The following is an 8,734-nucleotide window of genomic DNA, read 5'->3' on the forward strand; positions in this document are numbered from 1 at the left end:
CATTGCAAACAGTTTAGAAGTCTCTTGCTCTCCCTTGCAAGGCCGCTCCCTCAGAGAGACTGTCTTTAGCAGCCTGACCTAGGTAATGCCTCTTCTGTTGATTTTCCACCATGATTCTCTGTTCTCAGCCTTCATAAGAGTGTAATATATACTCATTTGTTTGCTTTCTTGTTTATTATTTGTGTCTTTGACCGATTTTATGCCGGCCAAATGTAGGAACCACATCTGTACTGGTCACCACTGTTTACCCAGGCCCGAATGCGATGGAATATGTGCTCGGAAATAATGCCCAATAAACTCATTTGGAAGTGATTTTCACTTTCTACTCTATGCCTTCATCCATTGTTTCAGCTTTTACAAGAAGAATGGTGAGTACTGCAATGGGCGAGAGGGGGGTGTGGAGAATAGTAAAGCTATTTTATTGTGGCTAACCGATCAATCGATTAATCAATCTAGCAATGCAGAGGCAGTCTTGATGAAATTTAAACCCCTACTAGATTTGCATCCACAAGACTTTCCTACAGCTTTTTTTCCTGCTCTGGCACTTTCCAGGTGGGAGCATTATTCCCTACCCCCACATTATTCCCCCACATACTCTTTTCTTTTTAAAGTTTCTTTTTAAATTTTTTTAAATGTTTATTTATTTATTTATTTATTTGAGAGAGAGAGAGAGAGAGACAGAGTGAAGCAGGGGAGGGGCAGAAAGAGAGGGAGACCCAGAATCGGAAGCAGGCTCCAGGCTCCAAGCTGCCAGCACAGAGCCCTATGCGGGGCTTGAACCCACAGTCTGCAAGATCATGACCTGAGCTGAAGTCGGTTGCTTAACTGACTGAGCCACCCAGGCACCCCGTCTTTTTAAAGTTTTAAAGCACAGGTCTGTTACTCTCATTGAAACATGTATGTCATTGTTCATTTTCAGGGCAAAAAACAAAAAACAAAAAAGAAACGCTACCTGCCCACGGGAAACAAGAGAATCTTCCAATCCTCATGGCCCTGAGTGGACCAGGGAGAGTCAAGGGTCAAAACCTGTACCACTGAGGCCACTGAGGATTTGTTTTGGGTTTTGTTGTTACTTGTTTTGCTTTTGGCGGGCCATCAGGAGGTAGAGGCCATCATTGAAAGGGCTGCTTTGCCTTGAATTCTTCTGGAAGAGAACAGGCTGACCTCGCCCCAGCCTTCTCCTGTCAAAAGAATAGTCATTCCATAAATATCTGCTGCAAAAAAGAATGAAATAGTGAACGTGTAAAACATTCTTTTCATTGGTCTTGCTGTGGCAGTAAAAGCCATAAAAACCATAACTGAAAAATATAAGATTTGATAAATATTGAGTTTGGGGAAGAAAAAAATGTATTTATAAATTAATTTGTTTTCAATATAAGACCTTGTATGTAAGGTTCCAACACAGTGAATTTTTACAGTGAAGCTATAAACTCTAAAATGGGGATTATGAGTGTGGACAATATAATTTATAATACTTGCATAGCTTTCAATTATTCAGGTGCTCAAAGCCCAACAAATTGAATAATGAACAGGGGTAATGAATTGAACCCGGAGAAGAAGATAACAGAAAACACGGGGTAGCCATCACTAGGAATTCACATACAGAAGTCGCCCTGAAAGAAATAAACTTGTTTGAAGGACACATTTTCTCTTTCAAGCCAAAACAATTACGGAATAGTAATGCAAGTAGGAATTGCTTTTAAGAAATACCTGTGAAAGGTATAAAGCTGCTAAAATAGTATATTTCAGATGACCAAACAGAGAATTAGAATCATAAATTGGCCTGTTACCTTCTCTGAGAGTGTCGGTCCTCTATTTCATTATTTTTAACAACATTGGGGGCGGGGGCGGAGTGGGGGAAATGCGGTCATATAAATTATTAAGCAGCATCGCTTGAGATTTAGGCTTGGAAGTGTGTTGATATTCCACAGACCCTGAAGCACAGAGTTCCTAACGGTATTTCATACAACGCTGCAGATCAGAAATTTAAATAATGAAATGGCTTCTGAACTCACTGTTCGGACCTGGGTTGGATGATGCATGTATGTGTCTGTTACTGAAGGTTCTGAAGGAAGGGTGCATACTAAGTGTTGCATCAACTCCTCTGCTTCAAGGGATACTGCAGACCAGCAAACTGTGCACTCGGCCAAAATCAGGGAAAGATTCAAATGGAGTACAATTAGCTAAAGGCAATAAAAATTAACCATTCGCCCCTCCCCCCCTCCCCCCCGCCCCCACCGCCACGCACAGCCCCGAACCTGCACGCACAGCATTCTGCTACATGAAGTGTATTTATCGAAGCAACTTAAAAATAATCTTTTTTGTAGAATGTTGCAAGCCAGAAGGCGATACTGTATAGTAATCAGTGTATTGCCCCTGAGGTCAAACTAACTGGTTTCAAACCTCAGTTTTATTGTTTTCTAGATGTGTCTTAGGCAAACTACTTAGTTTTCTTCTTTTTTTAAAGTTTATTTTTATTTATTTTGAGAGAGAGAGAGAGAGAGAGAGAGAGAGAGAGAAAGCACAGGAGGGACAAAGAGACAGGGAGACAGAATCCCAAGCTGCTCTATGCCATCAACACAGAGCCTGACACAGGGCTCGAACTCACATACTGTGTGATCATGATCTGAGCTGAAATCAAGAGACAGACGCTTAACCCAGTGAGCCACCCAGGCACCCCAACCTACTTACCATTCTAATCTCCAGTTTCTTTATCTGAATAATGTAGATAATAACAATACCTACCTCATATGATTACTGAGGGTATTAAATGAGATAATACGTGCAAAACACTTCGTATAGTTCCTGGTCCACAGTTGGCATTCAAACAGTATTGGTTCACACCACTGGGCAGCAGCTGCATTGGCCAAGGTTGTTTGAATGTATTTGAGACACTGGTATCTAATACCTGTACATACGAGCTCTAGCATTCACAAGAACTAGTTAAATGATTACTGTTGGCTTGGGGCTATCAGTGGTGACTAATGCTACTGTGCCCTTCGTAACAATTTTGTAGCAGCAAACACAGGATAGTTTACGGGGACACCCCGTGCTTATTTACCTTTGACAATTATGCTGAGGCAGACAAAAGGGACTCAATAGTCTGATAAGAATCGTCAAATATGTGTTACATCTGTTAAACTGCTATGCATGTGTAACTTGAGTTTGATTGTTCTGATCCTAAAATACGGTTCTACCCAGCGGGCTTCATGATAATTAACCCGAATCTGTCCTGGAAGTACAAGGTCGACAGTGCACGGCTCCAAAAGCAGTGAGTCTAGTGGGAGAATTTCATAGAAAATTCTCAGCGGTATTTCACCACTCAGACAATAATTTAAAAAGACTGAGGTGCATCCAGACTTTTCTCAGATCCAAATGTAAATCTGCTAGAACATCTGGAGTGTTTTGCATTTTGTTTTTGGTCATTCATTAATCAAGGGAGCATAGAAGGTGAAAACGTGTAGTGACCTTAAAGATCATCTGATCTGACCACTTTATATCAGAGAGGAGAGAACCGGGATCGAGGGGAAGCTGTGCTTCAAAGAGCCGAGATTCAAATAGATTTTGTTCCTGGGTCCTAAGCATATTCTCAATGATGTGAATGGCCCCCGAACTATCCAGAAAACTTCAGTGGTGTAGATCATAAGGTATCAAACCTTATTTCACACTTTTATCTCACAATACCTAATACATTGATGGCCCTCCACATATTTATACAAATCCCTGGCCATGAATTTCTTTTTTTTTTTAATTTTTTTTTAACATTTATTTATTTTTGAGACAGAGAGAGAGCATGAACAGGGGAGGGTCAGAGAAAAAGGGAGACACAGAATCTGAAACAGGCTCCAGGCTCTGAGCTGTCAGCACAGAGCCCGACGCGGGGCTCGAACCCACAGACTGCGAGATCATGACCTGAGCCGAAGTCGGACGCTCAACCGACTGAGCCACCCAGGCGCCCCCCTGGCCATGAATTTCTTTAAAATAAAGCTTAAGATGTCTGTTCACTAGAATTCTCTTCACATTCAGCATTTACGTACATACATCAGGCGTTTCATTTCTCCTGTTGATATTTATGCTTCTTAAATCTCCAATTAAGATGTAAGATATTTAAGTGCAGGCACCTTTTTTAAATCACTTATAAGTGTGGAGTACATTCATTGTGCGTTCCCATCACATACCTCCGAATGCAATGAGTTCTAAAGGGAAGCATTTCAAACTACTATAACTGATGGGTTATGAACTCTGAACTCTAAGAAACCTTGAGAAAAGATTTTGTTTAAGAGTGACCTGGAACAACAGAAGGACAATAATTCACAACATGACCTTGGATAAGTCAATTAACCTCTTTGGACCTGGGGGTTTTTTTCACCAGTAAACTGAAGGGGTTGGCCAGTATGACGTCTAAGGAGCCCTCTGCGTCTACTACCCCACGATTCTGTTACTTCATTACCATGGTTTCTCAGTACAGTGTTAGGTTATACCCGTCACCCCTTCTAATAGCTATTCAATCTTACTTCTAAAAGCCAAGTCCCACTGGTGTCGGAGGGTGTGATTCCTGTTTCTAGTGCACAGTGGAGAATTCAGTGGTGGGGAACAGATGAGGATCGATGCCCCTGTTATGGCCACAGCTGGGAAGCAATTTCAACCCTCGTGCAGAGGGGCGCTTTGCTCTGGGGCTGGGAGCATTTGAGACTGGAGGGGAATGACCACTGGTAGTATAATCCCAACAGAAGAGCTTTGTGTTTGGGGATGTTTTTGCCAGGATGTCACTCTCCTCTAGTGAGTATGTGATCTGAAGGAAAAAAACAAAAAAACAAAAAACAAAACTGATCTGTTGATCTGTGTTAGCGTGTGGAAGCTTCCACCCTATTCCGCAGAGTACAGAGATGGACCCTGTAAAATCACAGAAGAGTAGAAACGCTCCCCTTTGCCCTCTATCTCTAGCTTTTCCCTCAAACTGAGATTTATGGACAGAATCAGGAGGCTTTGCCCTGCCCCCCTGGAGTCCCTCAGAGTGTGCAGAGATTTATAAAGAACCAAAACTCCTCCCCAAATCATAACACTGGCATGAAGAGAAGGCATCTACAGAGGGGATTAAAAGGAAGAAAGAAAACGGGTTTGGGTAAGAGTAGTGTGACTATGCTACTCGAATAAATCTTGTTAGATAAGAATGTCACAAAAGAAACAGCCAGAGGCAAGAAAAATAGGACAATTCTACAGCAATATTAAAGGGGTAAAATGCTATGTGCTTTTTCAGTTGAAGTTAAGTTTGAAGGTTTGAATACAACAGGTGTCATTGACAAAGTAAGGTTGCAAATACCAGTTGCATCCTTGGACAAAGCTATGACTCACCCAAAAGTCTAGAGAAAAAAGAATAGACATAGACAATGTGAAATGACCATCTCCTCTTCATTACCACAAACCACTCAAACATGGTTTTTCCCAAACTGCCCACGGTTCTCCATTCATACCATAGTAATGTTGAGAAATGGGCTTCAAGAACAAGCAAGCTCTCAGAAAAGTAAGCCTATTTGAGAGAGAAGGATAAAACAAAATCTCTTAGATAAGGAAGTTTCCAAACGGCACACTTCCAAACTGTGCCATTCATTCCCTCAATAAAAACTTGAGGAGACAGCGATAATTATGAATGTAAAATTCCTATCTTTAACTGGATTGTCAAGTCTCTATCTGACTCGGACGGCAGAAGGCTGGAACACTGGGCCGACTGTGGACAAGGAACTTAATCTCTTCAAGTCTCAGCTTCCTCATCTGTAAAATGAAAATAATAGAATATTTTTTTAATGTCCAATCATTTTTGAGAGAGAGAGAGAACAGAGACACAGACCCAGACACACACACACACACACACACACACACACACACGCGCGCGCGTGTGCGTGTGTGTGAGTCAGGAAGGGCAGGGGGGAGAGGGAGACAGAGGATCTGAAGCAGTCTCCACGCTGACAACAGACAGCCAGCCCCATGTAGGGCTCAAATTCATGAACCATGAGATTATGACCTGAGCCAAAGTTGGATGCTTAACCAACTGAGCCACCCAGGTGCCCCAGAAAATAGAATATTTTTAATAGACTGCCATGGTACTGAAGCCAGATACTGGACATAAATGGCTGGAACAGTGCTTGCAACATAGTGGGATCTCAGTAAATGACAACGAGAATCATTATTATCATTGCCATCATTATTTCTCTGACATAACCTATGTCCTGTTAGCTACCTTCCAGTTGTGTACTGATAGTTCTACTTTGATACAGGTTTCAAGCACAAGGGTAATTCTATTACCTCAAGAGTAAATCATCTTCTTTTCTTATCAGTTTCAACACAGGGAGATCATAGAAACAGGAAGGGTCATACTCAGCCCAAACTAGGGGCCGTCCACTCAAGTAGTCTACCTCTAAAAAACACTATCAACAAATTGTTAGTAATAGTGCTAATTGTTGCCATTTATTGAGCCCTCAGTGTATACAAGGCTTGCTAAGGACTTTTATGGGTTGTTTCATTTAATCCTTACCAAAACCCCTATGAAGGTGGTATTTTTGTCTGCATTTTCCAGATGAAGGATGAAGTAACAGTGGGGAGTTGCTTGAGAAGAATGTATTACCTTACCCAAAGTTGACACAGCTAGTCCCTCTTCTGAGAAAGTTTTATGCTTTAAAAAGTATTGAAGGTCTAGTTCTTTTCTGAAAAATCATACCATTTTTTGAAATCTAGAGAAGGTTGGAATTTGGGGGTTTTAGTGCAAAACCATCATCTGAGAAGGTTGGGACCTGAAGTGTTCTAAACACTTAAACAGTAAAATCCCTGGGTTTGGAGCCCAAGATATATATGCTTCAAAGTTCCCCGAATGATTTTGATGATTTTTGGAAACCATTGCTCATCTTAATCCCATTTATAGTTCTAACATACATGAATTTTTTACATTCTTTCTTGATCAATTTGTATTTCATTCCAGGGCTTCCTCATAGAATACTGAACCCCTCGAATTAATTATTAGGTAACTGAAATTATAAATCATAATTTAAAAAATTTGTTTGAAATTTATTTAGACTTAGTTTCAAATGGTGGCTTCTCTTTACAGTATTTCTGGCTTTATAAAGATGGTCAGATTTATTGGGGCGCCTGGGTGGCTCGGTCGGTTAAGCGTCCGACTTCGGCTCAGGTCATGATCTCACGGTCCGTGAGTTCGAGCCCCGTGTCGGGCTCTGTGCTGACAGCTCAGAGCCTGGAGCCTGTTTCGGATTCTCTGTCTCCCTCTCTCTCTGCCCCTCCCCTGTTCACGCTCTGTCTCTCTCTGTCTCAAAAAAAATAAATAAACGTTAAAAAAAAAAAAATTAAAAAAAAAAATGAACGTTAAAGATGGTCAGATTTATTTACCCACATTCTTGTCTTCAAGTTCCTTTTCAGAGGCGAAATTTTAACACTCTTATTACAGGTACTTTCCTCCCATCTCATGTCTTCAACCATTTTAGTTACTTTGACGCTCGTTCAGTTTTGTAGATTATATATGAATGACCCCCAATGAATCACACCTCCCAATACCCAGACCTGTGTTAGTTCCTTTCTATGTTGTCTCTAGACTTGGCCATGACTTCCTTTGGCCAGTAAGACACGAGCAAACATGAGGACAAGAGCAGTGTAGTAAACAAAACTTGGGTTTTGGGGTTAGCAAGACCCAGGTTCAGTTCACAGATCTGCGATATGTTAGCTGAGGCAGTGAAAAAATGATTTGATTCCTCTGGTCTTCATTTTGAGAAGGACGTTGCAGTGGTAGAATGGGACCCGACTTTGAGTCCTTGTTCTATCATTGTGGACTTGTGCAAATCAGGTTCCCTGATTTCACGTTTCTTAACACTAAAATGGATATAGTAAAACTTACCCTGTAAGTGTTAATATTATTCACTTAGCACCTCACAGGCAGTAGGCACTCAAGAAATTGCAATACTTGTTGAATGATTCTTTCCTATTAATTCTCATTCTATTTTTTAAAGAGAACAAAATGTTCACAAATAATCCACTAAAATTTTCAGTGGCTCATCACAGTGTTCGTTGCATTTATGTATTACAGCTTGATTCAGCACGTCTTTCATAAGTGAGAGATATGTTGTTTTCACTTCATAGAAATGAGGACATTTTTAAAAACACACAAAATGAAAATTTCCCATCTCCTACCAACTTAATTTTTTTTTCTTAATGTTTATTTATTTTTGAAGGACAGAGAGAGACAGAGTGTAAGCGGGTGAGGGGTAGACAGAGAGGGAGACACAGAATCCATCGGAAGTGGGCTCCAGGCTCCCAGCTGTCAGCACAGAGCCAGGCATGAAGGTCAAACTCACCAAGCTGTGAGGTCATGACCTGAGTCGAAGTCAGACGCTTAACTGACTGAGCCACCCGTCGGCCCCTCCTACCACCTTAAAATTAACAATCATTAACACTTTTGTTCCTAGACATTCAGACGTTTTTCTGAAAACCTGGAACCATACTGCTTCACAAATTCGCCCTTTTTTCACTTAAGAACACGGTGAACAGCTTTACATGTCTATAAATATATTCCCAAGACAGCTTTATCAATGGCTGGCGCATATTCTATCGTATGGCTATAATTTCTTTAACCAATCCTGATGTTCACCTTAAAAAGTAGCTACATTTTGTTTATTTGCCATATACAAATCAAGTCAATCATCAGACTTCAACAGAAAAAGATTTCGTGTTGACTTTA

The sequence above is a fragment of the Panthera tigris genome, chromosome F3, assembly GCF_018350195.1.
Source record: "Panthera tigris isolate Pti1 chromosome F3, P.tigris_Pti1_mat1.1, whole genome shotgun sequence".
Classification (NCBI taxonomy): Eukaryota; Metazoa; Chordata; class Mammalia; order Carnivora; family Felidae; genus Panthera; species Panthera tigris.